Source organism: Thalassophryne amazonica, chromosome 13 (assembly GCF_902500255.1).
Source record: "Thalassophryne amazonica chromosome 13, fThaAma1.1, whole genome shotgun sequence".
Classification (NCBI taxonomy): domain Eukaryota; kingdom Metazoa; phylum Chordata; class Actinopteri; order Batrachoidiformes; family Batrachoididae; genus Thalassophryne; species Thalassophryne amazonica.
The window spans coordinates 24873365-24890774 of record NC_047115.1 but is presented as its reverse complement, the minus strand read 5'-3'; the positions used below and the strand labels follow the sequence as shown (position 1 = coordinate 24890774).

At 42.1% G+C, this 17410-nt stretch overlaps 1 long non-coding RNA gene across 1 annotated transcript in view; it reads left to right on the top strand.

Moving 5' to 3' along the window:
• LOC117523865 overlaps nt 1–14470 on the top strand; it is a 59589-nt gene extending 45119 nt beyond the window's left edge. Inside the window, exon 4 of the long non-coding RNA XR_004564634.1 lies at nt 13938–14470. This is a non-coding gene — a long non-coding RNA (uncharacterized LOC117523865). The remainder of the gene's footprint in view (nt 1–13937) is intronic.
• Nucleotides 14471–17410: the final 2940 nt, after the last annotated feature.

The following is a 17410-nucleotide window of genomic DNA, read 5'->3' as shown; positions in this document are numbered from 1 at the left end:
TCTGCATTTTATCATTAGTGATCGATCTCTGCCCCCCTTCACGGCATGTCTTTTTCCTGTTTTTTTCCCTCAGCCCCAACCAGTCTCAGCAGAGGACTGCCCCTCCCTGAGCCTGGTTCTGCTGGAGGTTTCTTCCTGTTGGGGGGGAGTTTTTCCTTCCCACTGTTGCCGGGTGCTTGCTCATAGGGGGTCGTTTTGACCGTTGGGGTTTTTCATGGTTATTGTGTGGCCTTGCCTTACAATGTGGAGCGCCTTGGGGCAACTGTTTGTTGTGATTTGGCGCTATATAAGAAAAAAGTTGATTGATTGATTGATGTCTAGACAACAACATCCAGTTAAATGTTCTGTTTCTTGACTTTGCAAAGGCTTTTGACAAAGAGGAGGATCCACCAATACCTGGATTACAAGATGGCTTGCAGACCACACTTTAGCTGTTGTTGGAGGTGAGTGCTATTCTGATGCCAATGTTACCTCTGGAGTTCCTCAAGGTACAGTCTTGGGCCCGCTTCTATTCTTACTGTACATCAACGATATAAGAAAGGGTATAACATCTTCCATTCAGCATTTATGCTGATGACTGTGCCCTGTATCGGCCTAACAGATCACCATTTGATGCTCATAGGCTTCAGACTGATTTGACCTCTCTTGAGAACTGGTCCCACACATGGAGGATGACTTTCAATATCAGCCAACACTACAAGTTGTCAGTCACTCGAAAACGACATCCTTACACTGCTTGGTACCAAATTAACAACAAACTGCTGACTGATGTCTCCCACAATCCCTATCTTGGGGTTGAATTTCAGAAAGACCTCAAGTGAGATCAGCATATTCAGAACATTTCCTAAAAGGCCAGTGACATACTAAGTTTTTTGCAGAGGAATTTGTCATCCTACCCACCTATGGTGAAGGACCAGGCATACTTCACTGTGGTACAGCCACACTTAGAGTATGCGAGTGCTTCATGGAACCGTTATCTCATTAAAGATAAGGCTAAGCTTAAGATGGTCCAGCACCAAGCAGCCAGGTTAATTTGTAATGAATATGGGAGGAACCAGGAATTGTTACCAACCTTTACCGCACTCTGGAGTGGCAGCCACTGGAGCATAGGAGGGAAGTAAGGCAACTTGTTATGCTGCACAAGATCATCAACAAACAAGTTGCAGTACTTTTGCCAATGTACATTCTGCCTACTACCCATACTGAGAGGAGGAAGCGGGACTTCATCCAGTTTACAACATCAACTGACCAGTACCGGCAGGGCTTCTTTGCACGGGCAATTACGGCTTGGAACCAATTACCGGCCAATATTTGGTTGTTGCCCCAAGAGGAGTTGAAGCCTGATATTGCTTCAACTCTCCTGGCATCATAGTCATAGAATTAGACTGCACCATTTTTAGCCGTTTCAGTTTGTACATATGTGATTTTAATTGTAATTTTTAGTTTGTACATGTGTGTGACGAACGCAGGGTGATGTTGCCATCTTTTGGTGCTCAGTGCGATGCCCACTGGCAGTTATTGAAGATAGCAGTAGACAGATTCCATGAGAATCTCTCATAAAATATCAACATACATTATTTGAGATAAAATTTCATGTTCATGCAAATCCAATGAATTCTGTGAATTACAATCTGATGATCAGAAATTGACTGTGACATTATGCCTGCCTACTGAGAAGGTGAATGGCTGCCATTTTTAAGCCTGGCCAAGTTTGGCACCTTTTTGGATTATAGTGGCCAAGTTACACCTTGTCTGTTTTCAAACCTATGTTGTCTTCCCATCCAGCTCAGCCCAACACATACAACTTGGAGCAGCTTGGGATAAGCACCATTGAAACTTGCTGCAACTCCAGTTGAATTCTGGTTTATGCCCCATACTCAACTTGGGACAATGCAGGGGAAATGGTTTCTGCACTTGGTGTGAAGACTGGACATCAAGTTGGACCAAGCCTATATTGCGACACCTAAGCCAAAACAGCTGGGGCAGCCAGGTCTCCTACAGAGCACCTTAAAAATTTTGAACATGATCCCCCCACCCCCTCCCCAAGCATCTAAGCGACTAAGCAGAAAACCAGCTTTGCAAATTTAGGGACACCGACCCGGTGTCCTTTGGATGAGAGTTTGGGGTCTCATGAGAAACACAAATTGCTTTATGGAACCACAACAACACATACACGCCCCCTCATCAATGCACCAGCTAACTAACAGGTATAAGAACAAGTCTACAATGGAAGCAAGGAAGAGAAAAAGAGCATGTGACAGAGTGAGGGGTTACACACGGGTCAACCTTGGTCGGGTTTTCTCAGAACAGTGAGAGCTGAAAGATAAAGAAATGTGCAAAACAGGTGCAGACCTGGATATCTTGCTGTTGCACTTGCAAATATATTGAGATAAACTCTCCGTGCTCTATGTATGTGTATTCTTGCTTTCTTAACATGACTCCTCTTATGTGTGACTTTAAACTTATGTTAAATATGCTTAAGTCTTACGGTTCTTAGCGTTTGCAAGCTCTGTTGTAAACAAATGCACATGGAGAGTGGGGGGGAAAGTGACTGTAGTGAATTTTTACGACAGTTTTGTGACATATGCACTGCAAACTGTAGGGGCAAGCTCCGTAGACAAGAATGTGACCAAAAATCCAACAAAACAGCAAAAAAGTGACCATAGTACCTCTTTAATCAACCTTTCCTGACTAGTGCTGAGCCACACAGAGTAGCTTGCCGTTTTTGTAAAATTTTAAATAATTAATGATTAAGAAAATAGTCCATAAACAGTAATAAATAAATAAATAAATCGTAATGAAAAAATTGCCAGCAGTTATTCAGAATTTTTCTTCTTTCACCATGCAAATAAACGTTTCAGTGGTCAGTTTTGTGTATGTCCAGTTTTCCTGTGGCAAAGAGTTCAAGTTTATCTCCACGTCTCCCGCCTACAAAGACGCTGCATGAACATAAGCATTAGATATGCATGGTCATTGTGATTTTACACCTCTTGTCTAGCCAGGGCTTTGATGACCCATCAATAAATCCAACAGAAGTGATGTTGTGACTCTTTCGTTTTTTTATTTTTGAATTGGACGGTCAACCATGAAGTTCAGCCCTGGGACAGCCTTGTACCGCACAGCGCTGGTATTGTCAATTTACAGAGCGCGTGAAGACATACAGCCCATATAACTTTTTTTTTTTTTTTTTTAACAGCAAGACTCTTTAAGAGCTTTCGTGGCTGAACCATATTTAACCTTTCTGTGTCAGACCACCCGCCAGTGGCTGGGCCTCCAGTGGCCCATTCACCACCTCTGGCACCAACAAGCTCACCGAATATGATATAGAGCCGGACCGCAGACAAACCGCACAATTTATCCACCCCCCCCCCAAAAAAACCCAAACATCTTTAGAAGACATGTTGAGAGTTGCCTCTCAAAGGCTCTGTGGGCAACAATGCCACAGCAGTGGCATAAATTGCCTTAAGTTTGAGGTGGTGAGTTTTATGTAGAGAACATCCAAAGCCGTCCCTTCCCATGATTTAAAATAAAGTGTGTTTCCCAGGTTATATCACACTCAGGGGGTTGGCCTGAGGGGAGCACAGGGAGCAAGGGCCAGTATCATTCATGACTTCATTCTGGATTACTTTGGGTAATAATCATTTTAAAATGATATGATTAGCACCTGATAGGAGTGACCAGATGATTGGTGCATTTTTAAGCTTTTGATGCAAATCTAAATATCATTTTCGAAAGACAAAAATGAGAGTTTTCACCCTTTCGCACTTAAATGTCTTGTGATTCTTATGATTGTGTTGTAGAAACTCCCCTGCTACAACTCAGTTTTGGCTTGACATATCTGCAATCTTTGCTCTGTGCAGATGACATGAAGACAGAAGGGCATGTGCAAAGTTCCACGTTCATAGTTTTTTTTTTACCCAGAAAAGGTGACTTTTGATCATATTGCTGATGATGATAATACTTGAGGGTCCTTCGTATGAATAAAAAGTTTATGACTAAAAATGAGTAAAAAACTTTTTTAAGGAATTACATGTTTATTGGGCACCTTTACTTAAAAATGACAAATATTAGACATGTTCTGTTATAACCAATTAAAGCCTCATAAAATATTATGTATTTAATATGTGATATTTTTTTTATATATATATATATATTTTAAAGCTGCCATCTAATGGTGACGTTGCAAATGGTATTATGCTGTGTCTGGTCATGATTTCCTCTTCTTGTTTTCACTTTTTTGCCAGTGATGCTCCCTTGCCATTCCTTGCGATAAGCAATATGTATGAACCTCACAAAAATGTGAGTTCTCAAAGTTGTTAGCCTGCACGAGCAACCAGTAAACAGTGAATACACAAATTGTTGATTCCTCTTCTTTTTTCTTCACTCTAACGGCTGCACTGCAAAGTGCAAAAGGCAGAGTATGTCCCTTTTGGGCTGCTGTATGCAACACGGCGGCCTCATGAGGGGGCCCTGCTGCCACGTAGATATGATAGGCTCAATCTAAGCTTCTGAAAACACATTGATTTGTCATTACAGGTAATTATACAATAATGAACAGATGGTTATGAACATTATATGCCATTTCTGCAAATAAACACCTCTAAATCCTTTAAAATCAGCACTTTAAAGGTCACTAAACTGTCACGTGGAATCCATAATCCTGAGCCTCATTCAAAAACTTGTCGACTTTAAATCCGGCTGAGATGAGACTCTTATCTGTTTTACTTGATCCTTCATCACTTTGTCAGCCTGTGATGACCTCTGCCTACTGACACTCAGCAGTCCCAGATGACCGCAGCACTGTGGGACAATCCGAGAAGGTTAATAATTACTCCAGATCCACAGTGAAGGAAGCCTGACCCCAAACAGATCACAGCAAGTCGGGAGCAGCCCACATCTGATAAATGAACACAACCACCGGGGCTTCTGTTTGTGCGCTCTGAAAGGAGAGATGGTAGCACACCTTCAAAGTGTTCCTGCGCAGCCGACTGAACACAAAGGCTTTGGAAAAGAGTGGGAACTAGGACACGGGTTTGGATTTGAACAGTTGGAGGAATGATGAGATGCTTGATTTGGTTTGATATTAAAATCAGGTTACAGATCAGCTTGCAGAAGAAATGCTGCACCACACCGTTGCCTGAAAATGTCTGAGTTGGATGAACTGTTGTAGCGTGATTGCAGATCAATACAGAACATCTCAGGTTTGGACCTAATGTCTCTGATTACATGTTGTGTTTATGTGTTAAAAGTCCGAGCTGGACAGTCTGTCGTTTTGGGCTTTCTAACCAAAGCAGAGAGGAGAGGGAGAGTGTAGCTGAGCGAAACATGACAGAGCGCTGCAGAAGCAAAGAGGCAGAGGCCGTGGCTTTTCTCAGAGATGAACATTAATAATATGACGAGCCACAATAGGACCACTGAGATCAGAGAGATCACCTCCATTGTGTCGGCATCTCCTACTGACATCGACCGCTCTGGTGAAGGAAGAATAAGAAGAATAGAGGAGCATAACCTGGCTGCTCACTACGGCCCTCTTTTTAAAAATACATAAAGGCCTGTTGTCCTCAGCTGGGCCTTTTAAGTTCATGTTGTGTTAAGGTCTGATATGCAAATATGTTGAGGTAAAGCACACGTTTTAGCTCAGATTCTGTGTCGTGTGTGATGTTTATGTAGGTGTATAACCATATCAAAAAAGTGGTTTGTCTTGTCCAACCAAAGGAAATAAATAATAATAATGATAATAATTATTGTTGTTATTATTAACCCTAAATTTTCCAAATCTGCATTTCTTTTGTCAGTAGGGTAACTGTTGTTATTTTTAAACCATTACTTTTTTTGGTTCTGTCTTGTGAATTGTTTGTGTGGATAAGCTTTATAGTAGACACTTGAATTTACTGTAAAATGCACATTTGTACATTTAATACACACTCTGCAGCCCCAACAGTAAGTAATCATGCTCCCACTGAGAGAAGAGGGGAAAAAAAAGGATCTGGAGCCGCCGCTGATATGATCACAATTGGCCTTCAGCACACATCAAAACATCAGGCACAGTTACTTTCACATGCCACAGACAAATCAACTTGGAAATGGTAAGAGTTTAGTCCTAACGGTCCCCACCTTGCATGACATTTCACGTTATGTTTGTGGAGAACAGCCTGTCACTGACGGGTGAATTGTAGCCCAGAGGTGCTGCAGAAAATCACTCATGAAAGGTGGATGAGCATCAGCAGGGCGGAGGTTTGGTGGCTGACCAGAGGAAAACGTCTGGTCATTAATCATAGGACTGGACAGCCACAGACAAGCTCTTCAGAGGTGGACAGGTCTGTAACACTGAGGTTCAACATGCCCTTCACCTTATTTTTACTTTTTATTCACTATGTTGTCATAAAGCTGCCTCTTTATACCCATTATTACCATCACTGCTGGCTTCATGATTTTTTTTTTTACAAAAGCATTCCGATTGATTGATTGATTAACAGCTAAAACTGACAAGTCTTTCTTCTGTTGAGAGGACTGTATTTGGCAGACAGCAGATTTATTCAGATTTCAGTAAGTAGATTTATATTATTGTATCTTATGTGTCAGATCAATAACTTTCTTTTCCATTGAGGGTGCTCAGACTAACTTGTGCTAACATGACACAAATGACAGCAATATAAGCTAACGCATAAAAGTCACACAACATGTATGAGAGGTACTGGAGGGGTGAATCACATCCTGCACACGCCTTGCCTTTTGCGTATGCTCAGTAGCCCAGAAACCTATTTTATGTTTGTTGTGGGTTTCATTTTCCCGTTCGTCAATGCATATCCTTTGGAATTGAAAGCTCTCTTGCACCTCAAAAGAAAAATGTTGCTGTTGAAAATTAGACAAGATGACTCCCCCCGCCCCCCAACAAATACTACATAAAATAAAATGGTTCATTCTATATTGTTTAGTGTGTTCAAACTAAATATTTGTGATTTCTTTTTTGTGGTAACTAGAATACATTGTAAGGAACAATATTATGGAGTGATGTTCCAGAACCAAAAATAAAAGTTTTTATTGCAGTTTCCCTATGTTTGTGGAAACAGGAATAATTCAGCTGTCAGCAGGCTTAATACTGCATATATCTTGCTGTAATTTTCAAGGAGTGTAATCCATTAAATGCTACCTGGGTTGATATTATTCAAAGAAAGATTTTTTTTCTTCTTTTTTTCAATAAACGTTGGCCAAAAATATCAGATTTGGGATCTGTGGAACCCTGGCAATCTCTTGACATAAGTGTTGTCTTACTGTCTATGTCCGTAAGCACAAGAATCGCTACCATCTTGGCTTTATGCCAGGATAAGCACGCTTAAACCACCTCAAACGGTGGTCTAAATGTTAGACCTTTGGATAGATTGGTCTGTCCATAATTAAAGCACGCCATTAAATCAACAGAATTCATCAACCTTGTTCAGGACTTTTTGTGTTTTCGCCCAAAATGCCTGTGTGACTCTGGCCATCATTAACAGAAGGTAAAACCCCAAATTAGGTTTTTACTTGTTGTTGGCCTTGAAACCAAAATGAAGACGAAAGCAGTATTGTTCCAGGTGATCCACGGTCTATAGGGTTCTGGTGTTTCCCGTTTTACTCTTTAGATGTGGCATGTGTGACAGCTAGATGTCTTTTGTCCTTAGGTACCGCTGGAATGAGTTTGTTTGGGAATGTTAGCTCCAACTTTTGCCTATATGGTGTATTTCTCTGTGCATGATCAGGCACACAGGTGCGTCCGTGCTGAGGACCCCATTGGCTGGAGAAGACCAAGGTGTCCCCCTCATTTTACCTTGCTGCAGCAGTTAAACTAGACAATCTAGTTCTCTGCCTGGGTGGTTGCCATCCAGAGAGTGGCAGATGTGGCAGTGTGTGGTATTCTAATTAGGTTATGATCTCAAGGTGAATTGCATGAAGATAAATGGAACTTGTGTGCAAAAGCTAAAGCATTAGCATGTCTGTTGTATAGTTTAAAAAAAAAATTACGTTACATCAGCAAAGCAAAGCACCCAGTGAGTTTGAACACAGACATTTCCATATTTAAACCATACTTTCCAGGACACTCCCTCCTGACTCTGCCTTTGCATTATTCTAAGTTGTATCAATGCAAAGCTTTGTGGATTTGAATGCCCGCACCATCCAAAATGTTAAAGCTCAGCCTTCTGTCTAAACCACGGAACCGTTGGCGAATAAAGAAGATGAATGTGTACAAATCTGAAAGCAAACAGCCGAGATTGTCAGCACCACAGGAACACGACAGGGGCCAAGTGAATGATGATGTCGCTTAGCTTGCTGACAGATCTCTCGGTAAGTTGGAGAAGGCTGCTCTCATCTCTCCTCAGTTCTCCTCTCGCCTCCTCTCCAGGGACGGACATTCCGTCCAGAGCCATTTTTCAGTCAGTTTATTTCTTGATGCGGTGTAACCTGGGGCATCTCCCGCCGGGGAGGCTTTATGCGGTGATTAATGACGGGTATTTAGCCCAGGTACCTGAGGGGATCTGGAGCCCATCTGTACAACACTGACAGGTACAACACTGCACTTCGGGACCAGACAGGACGGCGCAGACCTGTAGCAGACTGTAGATAAGTGCCACCAGAACCAAAACCGCTGCTATATGTACCTAATGACTGATGCACAAATTCAGGGATGGTGGGTTTGTTTGTTTTTTTCCCCTTTCTCAAGAATTATACTTCCAGGGCTTCCAATAAAGGAGCAGGAGGACCTGCTGGCATGAGCCGGATGATTTAGACATCTATTATACGCTTGAATGCCTTGTCTTCTTCGCTCCATCATGGAGCATCCCACAGCAGAACAGGCCCAGATGCCAGAAGGACCCTAATGAGATTAGGCCGCGGACAGGTTGGTGGCCAGTAGCTGTCACAACCACTCTGTCCGTCTGGGGGAGAAATTTGTGCACGAAAGATGTACTCGTGTGAGCTTGCCTTAGTGCACGTGTGCGATGTGAATGTAAGAGGGTGCGTGCGCTGCGTGCTGCCACACTGATGGAGATTAATGAGCGAGGTAATCCATAGTCTGGCTCCGTCAGTGATCGACACATCAGCAGAGGCCCAGAGCCTGATGAGCAGATTGTGCAGCTCCGTCAGTCAGTACACATCACACAAATAACACAAATCAGTCTCCACGGTGACAGCCTCCTGGTAGAATTCCAAAGGAACAAAAATATCAAATTATCCACATAAGGAATGAATTATCTTAAATTTAAGAGCAGGTTGTCCGTCTTCTAAGTTATTAATTATCCCTGTGGATGCTTCCCTTCAACGTCCATAACTGTGATGGCAGCACAATGCTAACGATAGGCTGCCCATAACGTCAGCAGTCTTTGTGCACAATGCACAGCGCGCTGTGGCCCCCAGATGCCTTTGAAGCCCGCTGAGATCAAAAAAGCAACGCTCCACAGAGCGCACACTAGGTAAGGAGCGAGGGCACAACACGAGACGGATGGTTGGAAGCGAGGAGGACAATGGCTGCAGGACAGGGGGCTGCTGACTTCCGAAGATAAAATCATATTTGGAGGGCAGGCATCCAAAACTCCCCCCCCCTGCCTCCGTCTCCCCCCCGCCTTTCCTCCTTTATTCTTTGAATATGGACAATGACTGTTTGCGTTTACAGAACCATAAATCAGAGGTGCCCATTGCCACTGAGCAGCTGGCACGTTTGCCAATAATTATAATTATTAATCATGCCGATTTCACGGTCTTCAGCGGGACGGCGGGAGTCTGCACGGGACAGGGCGCGGCTGGCGCCTCCGGGAACGCAAAGCAGGCTGAGAGGGACGGGTGGGGGAGGGGAAGAGTGGAAGAGGGTTGGACAGAGGGATGGAGAATGCACGGACTTCATCAATAGCATGGATTTCGATGAGCAAGTCGGAACACTAGTTTTCCATATTACCTCCATCAAAGAGGTTATTGTTTTCCCACCTTCATCCAATGTCTGTTCATCAAAACATTTCCGAAATGACGAATCTTATCAAGAAGAATCAACTGTGTGTTGATCAGTATTGGGATTTGGATTTGAAATCACTTTTTTTCCGCATAGTAAGGGAATATTATCAGTTATCAAGTTGTTCACCAATGAATATGGCTTTATACACCCTGAAGAAAACCATTCTGAAGGGTGTAAAAAGCTATATTCATTGGTAAATCAACTTGATAACGATTTTATCATATACCTATAAATGATAAATGCTGTATGGTTTTCTGAAGGGTGTAAAAAGCCATATTCATTGGTGAACAACTTGATAACGATTTTATCATATACAGTGGTCCCTCGTTTATTGCGGGAGTTACGTTCTAAAAATAACTCGCGATAGGGGAAATCCGCGAAGTAGTCAGCGTTATTTTTTACAATTATTATAGATGTTTTAAGGCTGTAAAACCCCTCACTACACACTTTATACACTTTTCTCAAACAGGCATTAACATTTTCTCACTTTTCTCTCCTGTGTAAACACTCAAAGTTCAAACCTTAGTAGAAAAAAAAGAACGTTTTCCTATAAATAATTATGATGGCTTTTAGAACTAACAAATTTAATGTTAACGATCAACCTACGAGGTTGGACACATAAGAAATTATTAACAGTGACTCACCAGTATTTCACAGTTCCTCTGACTGCGCCTCTTTGTCGTGGAGCCGCTCCGCTGTCCGGATTGGCTGATTACTCGGGTGGTATGAAAAATATTACCCGTCCACGAAAAGGGTGTATTGCTATTTATTCTTTAGTGTTTTATCCAATCATATTGGAGTATCATTTATAGGTATATGATAATTTTCAATAGTAAGTCCCTTCGGCTGCTCCCTTGTTTGCACTCGGGGTCGCCACAGCAAATCCAAGGTGGATCTGCAAGTTGATTTGGCACAGGTTTAACGCTGGATGCCCTTCCTGACGCAACTCCACCTTACATGGAGAAATGTGGCAGGGGTGGGATTTGAACCCGGAACCTTCTGCACTGAAACCAAGCGCATTAACCACCATATGATAATTTTCAATACTCCCATAAATTTTGCAAAAGGTTTTCATCTTAACTCTGTGAACCTTCATGGACTGATCAATCTTACCAAGAATCAATTTTGTGTCAGTATCTGGATGTGGATTCGTCCATTTGCATATTTATGCACTACTTTTCAACTTTTCCATTAATTTCTCAAAAGGTTTTTGATGTATCCCAATGAAACCTGTTTGAAATAACTCATGTCATCAAGAATCAATATCTAATTTGGATTCTTGAGAAACCTGAAAATTAACTTATTTATTTATTTATTTATTTTTAAAAATGTTAAATTGCTGATATGGAAGCAAAATTTTATATAATGAGAAACATTTAATTATAGATCATTATCACTTTACATAAATCTGCATGTAATTTAAGAAATCAGAAAAAGTAGTATGTAAATAATTGCCCATTTTTATGTTAAAAAATGTCAGTATAGACAAAAAATAGCAGTTGGTTTAATAATGTACAGGTAATGACTGTAATTTCACAAAGTTTTTTTTAGGCAGTTAAAACAAAAACTACTATAAAAAATAAGATATTTTCAGTTAAATTATGATTTTTTTTTTAAACAGCGTATTGACAAATAAGTAACAATTTGTGCAGATAGGAATCTGGATCCAAATATGGCTACAAACATGCAATAATGTTGCAATTCAAAATGCAAATGTAATGTTTGACCTTGGCAGAGGTTTATTTGCTCTCAGTGCCTTTCTAGTTGGCATGTTATTAAACAAAGCATTTTAGGCATGTACTTTTTATTTTCATCCTTTTTCTTCACTGTGCAGTAATATAAAACCTCAGGTGATCATTCCAAACATCACAAACATACATCAAGCTTCTGGACGACTTGTGTTTTACTACTTCCATTCATTGTGGCAGCTGTTGCCGGCCCCCTCCTCCTACTCGCCCTCTGAAAGCCAGCTGCCTGGCAGAGCCCAGTAAAGCACCGTGAGGACCTGCCAGCTTGTATCGTCTGCCTTTCACTTCTACAATACTATAAATATGAGATGATTGTATAATTAGATGTTTTACTAGTGGAAGTGTGTGCGCGTTGGGAACTCGGCCATGTGTGTGCTCCAGCTTGTGAAAGTTTGTGCGTTTTGTCACGCACTACATATTCAGGAGTGTTGTTACACGTATGTATCGCTTGCGGGACAGATGGGCGCCGCATGAGCGTGACCCAAAGCCTGTTTCACCATCGCCAGTGCAAACCCAACAAATACCCTGAGACCTGCCGGGTCCAGCTTTTGGTCTGAGTTCAACACGTCTACATTGGCACAAACACACCCTGAACAGATGTGTTATTCAAATGTGACGATAAATAGCCGCTCTGAGATGGGATTCTTTTTCTTGTAAAAGTGGCTTTGCCTACATTTGGTGCTTCAGTGTGGTAAATGAGGAGAAGATGTTTAATAAATCCGTAAAACCTCTGGTTTTTAGAATCTAATCGCTGTCTGTCTTTCAGCTTGTCTCCACGGGAGGTGGGAAAATTGACAGCAGGTTTGATGGATGACCTCAGGTCAACTCTTCTTCTCCATCTCTTCTCATTCTCCGTCCTTCCTTCTCCTCTTGTCTCCATCCTGCTCCTCTGGATCTCCTTATCCTTTTCCATGCATAACACTGTGTCCCCTGGGCAGGTCCAGACAGGGGGCCGGTCTAGGAGGCCAGCCCCAGAAACAAAACACTCTCTGCCATTCGAATGCCCTCCCTCTGGGCCCCTGTCCTCCAGGGAGAGTGCTCTCCGCTGGACCGGGGCTGTTAATAAGCTGCTAATGAGGAAGCAGACCTCTATTCTGGACTAACATCAAGACAGATGGATGCATGCGACATGTTGGTTTTACACTTCCTACTTGTTCCTACTTGTGTTCTGGCTGGTTTTAGAGGCATATCATTAGTGACAGGTCTTAAACAGTAACCCAATTCATAAAAATATATGGATGTGTCTCAATTTACAGGCCACATCCTTTGAAGGCTGCATTTTATGAAGATCCAGTTTTTTGAGACTGCAGACACTGAACCATTAGTTCTGAAACGAGACGGTCTTGCCCACGGAACATTGTGTGATTTCATCATTATCTTATCCCGCCAGTACCCTCTGTTGACTACCAATGTTATCAGCTAGCATGAAGTACTTATTTACACTTTACTTATTTATAATTGTACATATGGAGCCAAAATTGTCTTTTCTATTTGTTTATTTGTTTTGTTTTTAAAATTTACCAACCATTTTGTCTTAGAAAAAAAATTGTGCCGTGACTCTTGGGATTATTTGGGCTGCGAAGGATACACCTGCTGTTCCTTTCCTTTTTTTTAGGGGAAAGAAGGCTGCAGTCATCTGACACATTGAGCCTTCCAAATGGGACGGTCTAGTTGGGCCATTACAATGCATGCTGTTGACAAATACAGCCTTTGAAGGATACAGTCCCTGAATTGAGCCACAGCCTGTATATACAGTATTTATGGCACCAGCTCTTGTCTTGTTCCATATCTTCCCTTTAGTTTTGTAACTGCTGTTGCCATGTTTTCAGTATAGCCTGATCTGTTAAAGCACATTCCTTGGAACATTTTGTTAGCACTGAGGTGTGAGTGAAGGGGAATATACTGTAAATACATGTAATACAGCTCTGAAGTGAGCACCCATGTGATATCACTAAACCAGGTATATTTAATCTCAGCACCACAGGTTGTGTCTTTGTCTCGCTTTCTCTCTGCGTGCTGTGAACTCTACAGGCCAGATGTACCTCTAAAGTGGAAACTGATGTCATTAAAGACAGCAATAGGATGAGGAAGTGTGCCTTTTCAAACTCTGTATTGTCTGTTCTGGTCCATCAGGGCGACAGGAGGCACAGTGTGGTCTGACAGGAGGTCTGCGCTCACATTGACACTCCATCATCCTGTGTGTGTGTCGACAGGAGGCCCATGCAGTGAGTCTGTGCCAGGCAGCCAGGCTGGTTGTGTCGAGCGGTGGGAGGCATAAGCGACAGGTATTGATATGGATTTGTCTCCAGTTGGCCCCACCACAGAGCCCGGGGACTGTTAATGGGCCTCTAACGGGATGACCAGCCCATGGACGCCCCCCCAGAACTCCTGGAGAAGAGGACATGATAACAGATGGAAGTGAAAAAGGTACTTTGGCTGTTTGACGGACACATGGAGCAAAGTGAGGGTGAGCAGAGGGCGACAATGACAGCTCCTGGTGGGCCATAAGAAAGTGACAGTGGTGATGTAGTGGAGCTTCTGCTCAGGAAGAGACAAACCCGTTGGCCCTGAAGGAACTCTTACAAAGCTATTCCGAAACAGTTTAAGTGGCTGTTAAAGTTGAAGTGGCAATGGAGAATTTCCAGACGGTGCTTTTGATTAAAGTTCATTAAAACATTGCTAGCAGCCAAACCTTTGAGTGCTGGACTCACCTTTGACCATTGCTTGGTTAAAGATACATCCTTATCCCAAAAAAAAAAAAAAAAAAAAAAATGAGTTCAGTAAGGATGGAACTAAATTCCACAGTACGCTCGAAATATTAAGAAAATAACACCACAAACCCACTTTGTTTGTTGGCATGGTCATGCTATGGAATGTCTCAAGAAATGTTGCCATGTTATGTTTTCTTACATGCTTTTTTATGTTTGTTCAGTGATGGTGTATCGGAGGGTAACTAGTCCCCACAGAAATTTAACAATAGTACCTGAAATTTTATGTACTCTGAGGTTATCAAAATTAAGGGTTCACCTACTAAACAAAGTCATAATAACAACAATTACTTGCCAGTCAAAACTAATTAAAAATATAATGTTATTTGGATGAATCAAAGAAAAAAGGAGGGAAAACCTATCATGTCAATTTTTGTTTCCACTTCTTTTTTAAATAAGTCGCTTTATTCTTGAGAGTTTTTTTTGGGGGGGGGGGGGGGGGGGGGGGGGGAGCTTAGCCTTTCTTAGGTACCTGGAGCTCCAAAGAAAAAAGGTTACGAATCACTACTTTAGTGAATATGCCATAGATCGTGAAGTGTCAGATGAATGGTTACTTAGAGAGTCAACGATGAGGCACACCACTTAACTACAACATTATGGCCATGTTTTTAGAGCATGATCCAGCACACAGTGTCATTAGAAAAGGTTAAGGGGATGCCCACGTTTCACCTGGCTGCAGCAGATAGATGGCTACTTTTGGGAGGTGAGGATGGACCTGTTGTCTACCTGGGGGGGTTGCCAACAAAGACCAAGGGCAGTTCTGTCATGTGTTGGATGCAGCAAAACATGGCACCAACTCCTATTCACACTTCCACATTTTACATGCACTCTTATATACATCCTCTGCAATTACCCATCACAATTACTGGAAACTAGGACCTAGGGACACAAGAAGCAGTGGGGTGCTACGCTCCGGCACTAGGAGACCAACTATACATTTTACAGATACTGACTCTGACAACAGCAGGGAAACAATTGTGAACCTAACATGTGCGTATTGTTGGTGGCTGGAAATCCATGTAGACATGCAAACTCACATGTAAACTCCACACAGAAAGGATCTGGGTGTTGATGGAATCAAACCCAAAGAGTGCTAACCGCTGCCTCGCGCTGAGGTTGGGTCATGGAAGAAATGCATCCATGTCACTCATGTCAAACTGAGTGCTAATTGGTGCTCGTTTAAATGCTTCCGTTTCTGACAGCGTTTCATGAAAGTGCACAGACAGAAACTTGTATCCTGCAAATAATCACCGGCGGTTCCTTGAGATCTTGAATAATGTCTACAATAGCTGAAGATAGTTGAAATATAATGGTCGACATGCCTATTGTGCAAGTTATGTCCGAAGTATTTATTCACATTGCACTGGAAAAAGAAAATTGTTGGACCAACTTAAAAAAGTGCTTCAGCTGGTAACAGGTACTTGAATGATGCTTCTCCAAATTAACTTATATAATTTTTTATGGCAACTTGTTAATTTAATTTCAATTATCTTAATTCATTTCAGTGTTACTGATTGAAGCAATTTCTTTAGGTTTTCTATTTTTAGTGCAGCTTTCAAGAGTGGCTCTAATTCGAAATTGAGCTTTAAGATCTCATCGCTCAGAGAAGTGGCTCCAAATTATATTCATTAGCATACACATCCTGCTTTAAATGACTCTTTGGCTTGTGTCCTGCTCAAACTTAGACATTTTTTTTTCCACAGCTAATCATATGTACTACATTACCCTGAAACAGTATGATGAAGTGTTGTGTACTGCTGCCCGACTGAAACAGGGTTGTGGATGGCTTGGCATTTCTCCCTGGCAGTAGTTAGTGTCATGGTTACCAGCTGCTGGATTCCAGTGCAGCATCCAGTGGCTATTACCACAGCATCTGCTGCCACTGACATTTTCAATATAACAAATCAGAACACTGCTGGTTTTATGACATGATGTACTGGAGAGAAAGACTATGATGAAATACTGGTTTTCTTCTTCCAAAGCAAGTGGAGGTATTGTGGGCTTCTGTGTATTTTCTGACATTGGGGGTTATGGGATTACTGACATTTGCTTGCCTGGCTGTCAACGGTACACTCACCGCCACTTTGTTAGGTACACCTTGCAAGTACCGGGTTGGACCCCCATTTGCCTTCAGAACTGCCTTATTTCTTCGTAGCATAGATTCAACAAGGTGTTGGAAACAGTCCTCAGCGATGTTGGTCCATATTGACATAATGGTATCACACAGTCTGCCCATTCTCCTCTTACGTCTGACATCAACAAGGCATTTTCATCTACACAACTGTTGCTTACTGGATATCTTCTTCTTCAGACCACTCTCTGTAAACCCTAGAGGTGATTGTGTGTTAAAATCCCAGAAGATCAGCAGTTTCTGAAATACTCAGACCAGCCCGTCTGGCACCAACAACCATGCCACGTTCAGAGTCACTTAAATTGCCTTTCTTCCCCATTCTAATGCTTGGTTTGAACTTCAGCAAGTCATCTTCACAACATCTAGATGCCTAAATGCACTGAGTTGGTGCCATGTGAACATGTATAACTACTAAAGCGGCCGGTGAATGTATATCTAAAAAAGTCTTGGGGTCAAGGAATAGAGTGAACTTAAAGGTCAACTTGGACCTTGATGTTTAACTGCTGCTCACTGGGGAGGAGCGAGGGTTGAGAAGGAGAGGCTGAGGAGGGAAGGTTTGTTTACATCCTGGCGTCTGGTGTAGCTGCATCAACCAGTTGCAGAAAAATCATTCATAGCGCCTTTTGCCATCAAGGTTGTTGTGTCACGTTTGGGAAATGTGATTTATGAGCAGCCATTAGAAAATGGGTGGTTGCAGCAGTTTAGTGTGATTACTGACTTTGAACTACAGTGAGGAAAATAAGCATTTGAACACCCTGTGATTTTGCAAGTTCTCACACTTAGAAAT